This window comes from Pristiophorus japonicus, chromosome 12 (assembly GCF_044704955.1).
Source record: "Pristiophorus japonicus isolate sPriJap1 chromosome 12, sPriJap1.hap1, whole genome shotgun sequence".
Lineage (NCBI taxonomy): Eukaryota > Metazoa > Chordata > Chondrichthyes > Pristiophoridae > Pristiophorus > Pristiophorus japonicus.
In genome coordinates, this window is record NC_091988.1 from 145,757,174 (window position 1) to 145,769,257 (window position 12,084).

General features: G+C 43.1%; 1 long non-coding RNA gene across 1 annotated transcript; it reads left to right on the plus strand.

Annotated features, from left to right (window-relative positions):
* Window positions 1–688: 688 nt before the first annotated feature.
* On the plus strand, window positions 689–11,784 carry LOC139277005 (uncharacterized). The gene is made up of 3 exons (XR_011596011.1): window positions 689–778; window positions 4,467–4,694; window positions 11,487–11,784. It is a non-coding gene; the product is annotated as an uncharacterized lncRNA (long non-coding RNA).
* The last annotated feature ends 300 nt before the right edge of the window (window positions 11,785–12,084 follow it).

Sequence of the window (12,084 nt, forward strand, 5' to 3'; positions counted from 1 at the left end):
GTTCTGCTGTTACCATTTACACTTCTTGTGGACTCAACTTTTGTTTATTTACAGAAGAAACATACTGCAGATGCTGGAATCTGAAATATAAACAGAAAATGCTGGAAATACTCAGCAGGTCAGACAGCACCTGTGGAGAGAGAAACAGAGTTAACGTTTCAGGTCGATGATCTTTCATGAGAACTAGCGAAGGGTCACAGACCCGAAACATTGGCCCAACAATTCCGGCCTCCCCGGGTCCGTACAACGGACCTGGAAAGGCATCGGAAATGCTGGGATCCGGCGCGCAATGTGCAAGCACTGGAAACCGGCATTTCCGATCTGTCAGGTTTCTGGCTCGACAGATGCCCGCATCCTCAAAAATTTTGCGCCTGAAAAAGCAGGCGCATAGCCTACCTTTACAGGCGCAAGTGTTTTAAAACACACAAAAACATATAAAAATAAAATTATTTAAACAAATTATATCATTAAAAACTTTTTTAAAAATCAGAAAATTATTTTCTTTTTAAGACATTAATAACTTTAATTTAAATGAATGTAGTGTAATTATTTTCTATTTTTTATTAGTGTTTTGGGTGTTTTGGGCTCTATCACAATCATAGTAATAGGAGTTTAGGACCCTGCAGAACTCCTATTGCTATGATACTTTTCCTGATTGGCTGCCCAGAGCCATGTGACTCCAGCTGTAGGCCTGCGCACGCGTTGATGTGCAGGCGCTGCGACTGGCAATCAGGAGAGGCCTCAGCATCGGAAAGTCGAATGTGGGCAGCAGCTTAAAGTAGGTGTATATTTTTTCTCTAAAATGCCTGCGGGAAGGCCAAAGCGGAATCTCTGGGCCAATAACCCTGTTTCTTTCCACAGATGCTGCCTGGCCTACTGAGATTCCCAGCATTTTCTGTCCTTATTTTGTTTCTACACTTGTGCCTTCACCACCCCCTTTTGCTTTGCACCTTTATTCCTTTTGTCATTTAATCACTCCTGCTCTCCACCCGATCACAGATCTTCCCCTTTGTTCTTTCCTTCCCCGCACACCGTATTCTCTGGCTGTGTATTTGCTTAAAAACTATCTCTATCATCTTGCAGTTGTGATGAATGGTTGTTGAGCTGAAACATTGATGATGATGATGATAACTCTCACTCCACAGATGCTGCCTGACCTGGTGACTATTTTCCACCATTTTTTGTTTTTATTTCAGATTTCCAACATTTGCAGCATTTTGCTTTTGTTAAAATATTTTTCTGCTCTATTTTGCCTTAAGGGATAATCATTGAATTTTGCTTCATAATTTAGCTATGCACTTATGAGACCAATTAAAAATGCCAATCTTTTAAGCATCCGACATGGTAACAGATCAGCTGCAAAAGTTTGTTCACTTTTCTTAGTATAAAGAAATTTCATATATGCAACTTTGAAAGTTAATTACTATGTATACACTTATCAATAAAAACAACAATAACTTGCATTAATATAGCATCTTTAACATAGTTGTATTTATGGTTGGGAAGCTTCAGGGCAAAGTATGAAGAAGCAGTGACTATGATAATGGAGACATTGGGCAGTAATCTGGCAGAGTGTATTGCTGCCCTTGTGACAAAGACAAAAATGTACCCCCATGTGCGGAGAGGTGGCCTAGAGGTTCAGACAATGGACTGCTACTATTCAAGATAATTGGCAAAAGAAACTCGGGGGAAATGAGGAGAATTTTTTGTTAATAGCCAGTTATTATGATCTGGAATGCACTGCTTGAAAGGATGGTGGGAGCAGATTCAATAGTAACTTTCAAAAGGGAATTGGATAAATACCATATATCACAATATTTTCTGGCACAGGCTGGTTGGGCCAAATGGCCTGTTTCTGTGCCTAGTGCCTAGTAGTCCATGAAATGGAAAACATTACAAGGCTATGGGGAAAGAACAGGGCAGTGGAGCAACTTGGATAACGCTTTCAAAGAGCCAGCACAGACACTATGGGCTGAATGGCCTTCTTCTGGGTTGTATGATGCTAAGATTCTTTGATTCAATGATAGTCTATGTAAGCTCCTCATTGACGAGTGTATAAACATCATCTCTTCCCTAAGTGTCAGCTGTGGCTCAGTAGGTAACACACTCCAGTCCAGGGACTTGAGCACTAAAATCTAGGCTATACAGTGCTGAGGGAGTGCTGCACTGTCAGAGATGCTGTCTTTCAGATGAGATGTTGAACCAAGATCCTGTCCACTCTCTCAGGTGGATGTAGAAGATCCCATGACACTAATTTGAAGAAGAGTTACCCCTGGTGTCCTGGCGAATAGTTATCCCTCAATCAGCATAACAAAAAAACAGATTACCTGGTCATTATCACATTGCTATTTGTGGGAGCTTGCTTGTGTGCACATTGGCTGCCGCGTTTCCAACATTACAACAGTGACTACACTCCAAAAGTACTTCATTGGCTGTAAAGTGCTTTGAGATGCCAGGTGGCCGTGAAAGGCGCTATATAAATCTAAGTCTTTCTTTCTAGGACGCCTTCATTTGAATTTTTATTTCTCCAAGGAAATATTACAGCTCATTATATTTTATTAACTAAGATAATCAAATTTCCATTACTAACTTCACTGGTAAAAATGTACAATGATTAATTTATAACATCTTGGGGTTGACTTTAACTTTGAACTTTGGGCGAGCTCAATCGCACAGAATCGGCACGGTCCAAGCACTGAATCGGCACTCACAGGCAACTTGCTAACTGGGGTGTGGCCGGCAAATCTGGTGACACCGCCATGGAGCAGAGCCAGAAGTTAAATGTGAAAGCTGGGAACTGCTGGTTAGGCCCCTCTGGTACCAGTGGGCGGAGTGTGCCGGAAGCCCATTTCTCCCATCAGCTGAAAATATCAGCGGGAACGGGGCAGTAAGTTCAGCTCTATGATTTTTGGAGCACTACTAAACTCATAAGGTTAGATGAAGTAGGGTGGGATGAGCCTCATGCTCAAGCGTAAGCACCGGCATCGACCAATTAGCCAAATGTCCTGTTTTTGTGCTATAAATTCTAGGTAATTCATGTACTGCCCCTTTCCCAACCTAGGGAGGCACTAAAAATCTGGCCCCATTGAGTTTTTAGAGAGTGGTGGTGAACAGTCCTTTACAAACTGGTATATCGTCCTACACAATATACCTCCTACACATGCAGGACAGCTGTTGGTGTTCAGGGTTTGCGCTGATTTCAACAAAAATCCAAAATGTGTTGATGAAAACCACTTAAAAATACGATTAACATTCAGATTGCAAATCTAAATTTGGCACGCTTCACAGAGTAACATTCAGTGTGCAGTCTGTTGCTGGTGGGGACGTACTCATTGTGAAGGGTTGGGCTACAGAGCATACATTCAAAAATGTGAAAATGAAAGGTGTGTTAATAATGATATGACTAAGTGTAGATCAACAAGGTGAGGAGATGGAGTGCTGCCAAAAGAAAAGTTCAAATACGTTTACGTAATGGTCTGGCGTGCAGCTTGTCTGAGACTGTAATTTCCTGTATTTCCAAAGTTAATTGAGAAGGTGTGCAATATTGTCACTAATGACCTAGTAACCTCAGTTGCTATATTTTCTAAAACAATGGCTCAGAAATTTAGGCGTGGTCGTCTGTGGGTGTGCAGGGTTCGTTCACTGTGGCTGAATAGTGAGGCCCGAGGCTCTCCAGATATTGGGCCTCAGGTTCATTCTAATGTAGCCAGTGAGGGACAACAGCTCGCCGACCAAGAGTAGTAAAAAGTCAGGCAGCTGCTAACGTTGCAGCAGCCCTCAGGTAAATGGGTCGGGGCTCGCGGGAGGCGAATATTGGGGGGTCAGGGAATGTGGAGCCAGGAAGCTGGAGTTTGAGGGTCCGGGTATGTGGGGGGTGGGGGGCAGAACGGGGTTGGGAGCGGAGGAGATTGGGGGTTGGGGAGAGATCGGCAATGGGGGGGGGGTAACAGCCTCGATGGGAGGTGGGGTGATAAGATGGCGATTGGCCCTTTTAATGTGGAATTGGGAGGCGCACACATCCTCCTCCCAGATCCATATTGAGGTAAGTTACTCACCTTATTGGTTAGCAGGCGATTCCTAAGCTTGGTTTTCCTGAGTGCAGCCAGCGCTGACAAACCAACTATGGAAAGGGGACCTCCAATAGGCATTATAGCCATTATTTGCAGGTGCAAAGGGCTTAAGGTCTGCTTCAGGAATGAGTAAAAGTCGCATAGTTTCTGTCCTTACCCAATATGACATGCAGTGTACATTCGGCTGGCAATGTGTGCACGCTTCCTGCTGGCCATATTGGGGCCTTAGTAGTCCGAGTACGGCCTGAAAAACGGGTGCTGTGCAACCATTTTCTAGGTCAATATATTGCACATTGGAATTATCAAGGGCAAGATTTGAAGCATGGGGTAAAGATAAATCGGGATTAATAAAATAGCATGTCTAACTGTAATTTTACATATGTATCTCTTGAATAGTGGGACATCTTATCTGAGAGAAGAAAAACTGGGATCCTTTCCCTCAAAGAAAGTAGGCCTCCTGTAGTGACATTGGCATTAGTATCAAGGAGATCTCTGAGAATCGCTGACTACTGGCCCTTTGAAGTCAAGGAGGAAGTGTCTTGAGGGTGAAAATGGAATGAAAAATGTCATATCGTGGATTATGTCTCATTCCAACAATGTGGAATTCTAGTTAAATCACAAAAGGTAGGTGTCATGATTTAAATTCCCTTTCAAATGAATGGAATAATTATTAACACTCTTTTTTGGGAGAATAAATTATTTTATTTTCTCCTCATTCGAATCTCCATGGGCTACACATCATGTGTCACGGAGCTGGACAGATACCTTGCTCTCAGACCCCTACTAATGCTACTGTGTAACTTAGCATTACGAGATACACAAGAGTTGTTTAAAGTGACTCAGTTCCAACTGACCATCTTCTGTTCTCTGTGAGACAGCATCTGGCCTCTGGTTAGCTCCTCTCCAATAACTTGGACCAGGATCAGCTATTTTCTATGTGGGAAATTCCAGTTGCAGGCTTGATACATGACACCATGCTGTGTTACACCAACTTAATGCACCACCTGCAACTACCACAATTCTTAAATTGTCCAACAGCATCAAGAATCAATAAGGAAAGAACTTGCAATAATATAGCATTTTTCACATCCTCAGGATACCCCAAAGAACTTCACAGCCAATTCATTCATTTTTTGAAATGTAAACACTGTTGGGGCCGAAATTGAGCCGCGTCTCAAATGGGGCGCATCTGATGTTTTTTTTAAATTTTGGGGCGGAGAATCCGGAGATATTTCAGTTGGGGTGAATGTCGTGGTGGCTGTGGGGCAGAAGTGCCATTGCAGCGCGTCGCATTGACGCGTCACAATGTCCCTCCCTTTCAGTTAAAGAGGAGAGCCACTGCGAGCTCTGCTCTGTTCCCGCCGCTTCCAGGGGTAATTTTGGTCAGGTTGGCCTCTGGTCGGTAAGGCCTCTCCGCTCCATTCCCTCCTCTTAGAGCCGTAATGGAGCTTATGGAGGGGGGCAATTTCGGCCCCTGTTGTCTTGTAGGCAAACACGACAGTCAATTTGTGCACAGCAAGGTCCCAGAACAAGATAACTATCCAGACTAATAAGGATCTGAAGATCCAGAAAATTCCATGTCAATCAAAACTATCCAACGGCATGGAATTCTATCTGTCAATCATTTCACAGTTAATAACAATAAGATAGAACATGAATGAATTTCACACCAGTTTTCACAATATAATGGAAACAGGCAATTATCTGTTGGGTAGATCCCAAGATGCCTGAATGCCGGCATCGCAAAACTGTTATAAGAACGTAAGAAATAGGAGCAGGAGTCGACCATTTGGCCCTCGAGCCTGCTCCGCCATTCAATAAGATCATGGCTGATCTGATCCTGACCTCAACTCCACTTCCCTGCCCGCTCCCCATAACCCTTGACTACCTTATCTTTCAAACATCTGTCTATCTCCACCTTAAATATATTCAATGACCCAGCCTCCACAGCTCTCTGAGGTAGAGAATTCCAAAGATTCACAACCCTCTGAGAGAAGAAATTCCTCCCCATTTCCATTTTAAATGGGCAACCCCTTATTCTGAAACTATGCCCCTAGTTCTAGATACCCCCACGAGGGGGAAACATCCTCTCTGCATCTACCCTGTCAAGCCCCCTCAGAATCTTATATGTTTCAATAAGATCCTCTAAGTCTTCTAAACTCCAATGAGTATAGGCCCAACCTGCTCAATCTTTCTTCATATGGCAACCCCTTCATCTCAGGAATCAACCTCGTGAATCGTCTCCGAACTACCTCGAGTGCAAGTATATCTTACTTTAAATAAGGAGACCTAAACTGTACGCAGTACTCTAAGTGTGATCTTATCAATGCCCTGTACAGTTGTAGCAAGACTTCCTTACTTTTATACTCCACTCCCCTTGCAATAAATATCAACAATCCATTTGCCTTCCTAATTGCTTGCTATATCTGCATGCTAACTTTTTGCGTTTCATGTACAAAGACCCCCAGGTCCCTCGGTACCGCAGCATTCTGTAATTTCTCCCCATTTAAATTATAATTTGCTTTTTTATTTTTTCTACCAAAGTGGATAACCTCATATTTTCCCACATTATATACCATCTGCCAAATTTTTGCCCATCTATATCTATTAGTAGATTCTTTGCTCTTCATAACTTGCTTTCCCATCTATCTTTGTATCATTAGCAAATTTGGCTACATTACATTCGGTGCCTTCATCCAAGTAATTAATATAAATTGTAAATAGTTGATGCCCCAGCACTGATCCCTGTGGCACCCCACTAGATATAGTTTGCCAACCTGAAAATTACCCATTTATCCTGACTCTCTGCATTCTGTTAGTTAGTCAATCTTCTATCCACACTAATATATTACCCCCAACCCCGTGAACTCTCATCTTGTGCAGTAACCTTTTATGTGGCACCTTATCGAATGCTTTCTGGAAATCCAAATACAAGATATCTACTGATTCCCCTTTATCCATCCTGCTCGTTACTTCCTCAAAAACCTCGAGCAAATTTGTCAAACATGATTTACCTTTTATAAAACCATGCTGACTCTACTTGACTGCATTATGATTTTCTAAATGTCCTGCTATTATTTCCTTAATGATGGCTCCAGCATTTTCCCAATGACAGATGTTATGCTAACTGGTCTACAGTGTCCTGCTTTCTGTCTCCCTCTTTTCTTAAATAGAGGCATTACATTTGTGGTTTTCCAGTCCACTGGGACCTCTCCAGAACCCAGGGAATCTTGGCAGAATACAACGTTAGATTGCTGAGACTGGTTGACTTACATATATGCAAACATTAGTCTGTGATTATAGAAACATAGAAAAATAGAAAAAAGGTGCAGCAGTAGGTCATTCGGCCCTTCGAGCCTGAACCACCATTCAATAAGATCATGGCTGATCATTCCGTCAGTGCCCCTTTCCTGCTTTCTCTTCATACCCCTTGATCCCCTTAGCCATAAGGGTCATATCTAACTCCCTCTTGAATATATCCAATGAACTGGCATCAACAACTCTCTGCGGCAGGGAATTCCACAGGATAACAACTCGCTGAGTGAAGAAGTTTCTCGTCATCTCAGTCCTAAATGGCCTACCCCTTATCCTAAGACTATGTCCCCTGGTTCTGGACTTCCCCAACATCGGGAACATTCTTTCTGCATCTAACCTGTCCAGTCCCGTCAGAATCTTATAAGTTTCTATGAGATCCCCTCTCATCCTTCTAAACTACAGTGAATAAAGGCTCAGTTGATCCAGTCTCTCCTCATATGACAGTCCAGCCATCCCTGGAATCAGTCTGGTGAACCTTCGCTGCACTCCCTCAATAGCAAGAATGTCCTTCCTCAAATTAGGGGACCAAAACTGAACACAATATTCCAGGTGAGGCCTCACTAAGGCCCTGTACAACTGCAGTAAGACCTCCCTGCTCCTATACTCAAATCCCCTAGCTATGAAGGTCAACAAACCATTTGCCTTCTTCACCACCTGCTGTACCTGTATGCCAATTTTCAATGACTGATGAACCATGACACCCAGATCTCATTGCACCTCCCTTTTTCCTAATCTGCCACCATTCAGATAATATTCTGTCTTTGCGTTTTTGCCCCCAAAGTGGATAACCTCACATTTATCCACATTATACTGTATCTGCCATACATTGGACAACTCAACTAACCTGTCCAAGTCACCCTGCATCCTCTTAGCGTCCCCCTCACAGCTCATACAGCCACCCAGTTTAGTGTCATCTGCAAACTTGGAGATATTACACTCTATTCCTTCATCTAAAGCATTGATGTGTATTCTAGAGAGCTGGGGTCCCAGCACTGAGCCTGCGGCACCCCACTAGTCACTGCCTGCCATTCTGAAAAAGACCCATTTATCCCAACTCTCTGCTTCCTGTCTGCCAACCAGTTCTTCATCCACGTCAGTATGTTACCCCCAATACCATGTGCTTTGATTTTGCACACCAATCTCTTGTGTGGGACCTTTTCAAAAGCCTTTTGAAAGTCCAAATACACCACATTCACTGGTTCTCCCTTGTCCACTCCACAAGTTACATCCTCAAAAAATTCTAGAAGATTTGTCAAGCATGATTTCCCCTTCCATAAATCCATGCTGACTTGGACCGATCCTGTCACTGCTTTCCAAATGCGCTGCTATTTCATCCTTAATAATTGATTCCAACATTTTACCCACTACTAATGTCAGGCTAACCGGTCTATAATTACCCGCTTTCTCTCTCCCTCCCTTTTTTAAAAATGGTGTTACATTAGCTACCCTCCAGTCCATAGGAACTGATCCAGAGTCGACAGACTGTTGGAAAATGATCACCAATGCATCCACTATTTCTAGGGCCATTTCCTTAATACTCTGGGATGCAGACAATCAGGCCCCGGGGATTTATCGGCCTTCAATCCCATTAATTTCCCTAACACAATTTCCCGCCTAATAAGGATATCCTTCAATTCCTCCTTCTCACTCGACCCTCAGTCCCCTAGTACTTCCGGAAGGTTATTTGTGTCGTCCTTTGAGAAGACAGAACCAAAGTATTTGTTCAATTGGTCTGCCATTTCTTTGTTCCATGTTATAAATTCACCTGAATCCGACTGCAAGGGACCTACGTTTGTCTTCACTCATCTTTTTCTCTTCACATATCTATAGAAGCTTTTGCAGTCAGTTTTTATGTTCCTGGCAAGCTTCTTCTCGTACTCTATTTCCCCCCTCTTAATTAAACCCTTTGTGGTCCTCTACTGAATTCTAAATTTCTCCCAGTCCTCAGGTTTGCTGTTTTTTTCTGGCCAATTTATATGCCTCCTCCTTGGATTTAACACTATCCTTAATTTCCTTTGTTAGCCACGGTTGAGCCACCTTCCCTGTTTTATTTTTACTCCAGACAGGGATGTACAATTGCTGAAGTTCATCCATGTGATCTTTAAATGTTTGCCATTGCCTATCCACTGTCAACCCTTTAAGTATCATTTCCCAGTCTATTCTAGCCAATTCACGTCTCAAACCATCGAAGTTACCTTTCCTTAAGTTCAGGACCCTAGTTTCTGAATTAACTATGTCACTCTCCATCTTAATAAAGAATTCTACCATGTTATGGCCACTCTTCCCCAAGGGACCTCGCACAACAAGATTGCTAATTCGTTCTTTCTCATTACACATCACCCAGTCTAGGATGGCCAGCTCCCTAGTTGGTTCCTTGACATATTGGTCTAGAAAACCATCCCTAATACACTCTAGGAAATCCTCCTCCACCGCATTGCTACCAGTTTGGTTAGCCCAATCAATATGTAGATTAAAGTCACCCATGATAACTGCTGTACCTTTATTGCATGCATCCCTAATTTCTTTTTTGATGCTGTCCCCAACCTCACTACTACTGTTTGGTGGTCTGTACACAACTCCTACTAGTGTTTTCTGCCCCTTGGTATTCCGTAGTTCCACCCATACTGATTCCACATCATCCAAGCTAATGTCCTTTCTTACAATACATTAATTTCTAAATGTTGAATACCCCTGGATGTTGAGTTCCCAGCCTTGGTCACCTTGGAGTCATGTCTCCCTGATGCCAATTACATCATACCCGTTAACTGCTATCGGCGCAATTAATTCCTCCACCTTATTACGAATACTCCTCGCATTGAGGCACAGAGCCTTCAGGCTTGTCTTTTTAACACACTTTGCCCCTTTAGAATTTTGCTGTAATGTGGCCCTTTTTGCTTTTTGCCTTTGGTTTCTCTGCCCTCCACTTTTACTTTTCTTCTTTCTATCTTTTGCTTCTGCCCCCATTCTACTTCCCTCTGTCTCCCTGCATAGGTTCCCATCCCCCTATCATATTAGTTTAACTCCTCCCCAACAGCACTAGCAAACACTCCCCCGAGGACATTGGTTCCGGTCCTGCCCAGGTGCAGACCGTTCAGTTTGTACTGGTCCCACCTCCCCCAGAACCGGTTCCAATGTCCCAGGAATTTGAATCCCTCCCTTCTGCACCACTCTTCAAGCCATGTATTCATCTGAGCTATCCTGACTAGCACGTGGCACTGGTAGCAATCCGGAGATTACTACTTTTGAGGTCCTACTTTTTAATTTAGCTCCTAGCTCCCTAAATTCGCCTTGTAGGACCTTATCCCATTTTTTTTACCTATATCCTTGGTACCTATATGCACTACGACAACTGGCTGTCACCCTCCCTTTTCAGAATGCCCTACACCCGCTCCGAGACATCCTTGACCCTTGTACCAGGGAGGCAACATACCATCCTGGAGTCTTGGTTGCGGCTGCAGAAACGCCTATCTATTCCCCTTACAATTGAATCCCCTATCACTACAGCTCTCCCACTCTTTTTCCTGCCCTCCTGAGCAGCCGAGCCACTTTGGTGCCATGAACGTGGCTGCTGCTGCCCTCCCCTGATGAGTCATCTCCCCCAACATTACCCAAAGCGGTGTATCTGTTATGTAGGCGAATGACGGCAGGGATCCCTGCACTACCTTCCTTGCACTGCTCTTCCTGTTGGTCACCCATTCCCTATCTGGCTGTGTACCCTTTACCTGCGGTAAGACCAATTTACTAAACGGCATTCTCAGCATTGTGGATGCTCCAGAGTGAATTCATCCGCAGCTCCTGTGCCACAATGCGGTCCGTCAGGAGCTGCAGCCGGACACACTTCCCGCTGTACGTAGTCGTCAGGGACACCGGAAGCATCCTTGACTTCCCACATAGTACAGGAGGAGCATAACATGTGTCCGAGCTCTCTTGCCATGATTTAACCCTTAGATAAACTTAATTTGGCAGCAACAATGCCAAAAGGTTACTTACTGATAAAGAAAAAGAACAACTTCTTACCAATCATCAGCCAATCACTTACCCCCTTGGCTGTGACATCACCTTTCGATTTCTTATTACTTCTTTTTTGCCTTCCTGCTGTAGCTGCACCGATTGGCCTCCTCGACCACGAACTCCAGCTGCTCGAACTCCCCGACTCCTCCTTGATGGGCCTTTTATACGCCTCCTCGATCACGAAATCACGCTGCTCGAACTGTACATTTCTTATCTTTTTCCCTCCACAGATTTTGAAATTTGGAAACAGAGATTTGCATTAAAATAGATGAGAATGACATTCAAATAAATGAGGGTAAATGGGAATTGTACTCAAGCAGATTCGACTGAACTATATTTTTTTTCATTTGGAATGTTGATTTTAATATTGTTAAAAGAATTAGGGAATTTAGGAGTTAAATAATTCATCTAATAATAATTTAATAAAATATAATTTTTTTATTTTTTCACTTTATGACTGCTGGTTGTATTATTAAATGGAGGAACCTGATTCAAGAGGAAGTTCTCCTTTCACATTTTCCAGATTATGTGTCGATTGCGTTTAACAAGTTGTATGATAAATTTTTTACTCTTGCCAAATCTAGCCCCTGGGTTGCAGGTCACAACAAAACAGACCCAATGTGACATGGCATACACTACCAAAGGGCTATTCCTTTTATCTTATTATTCACAAATAATAAATAAATAA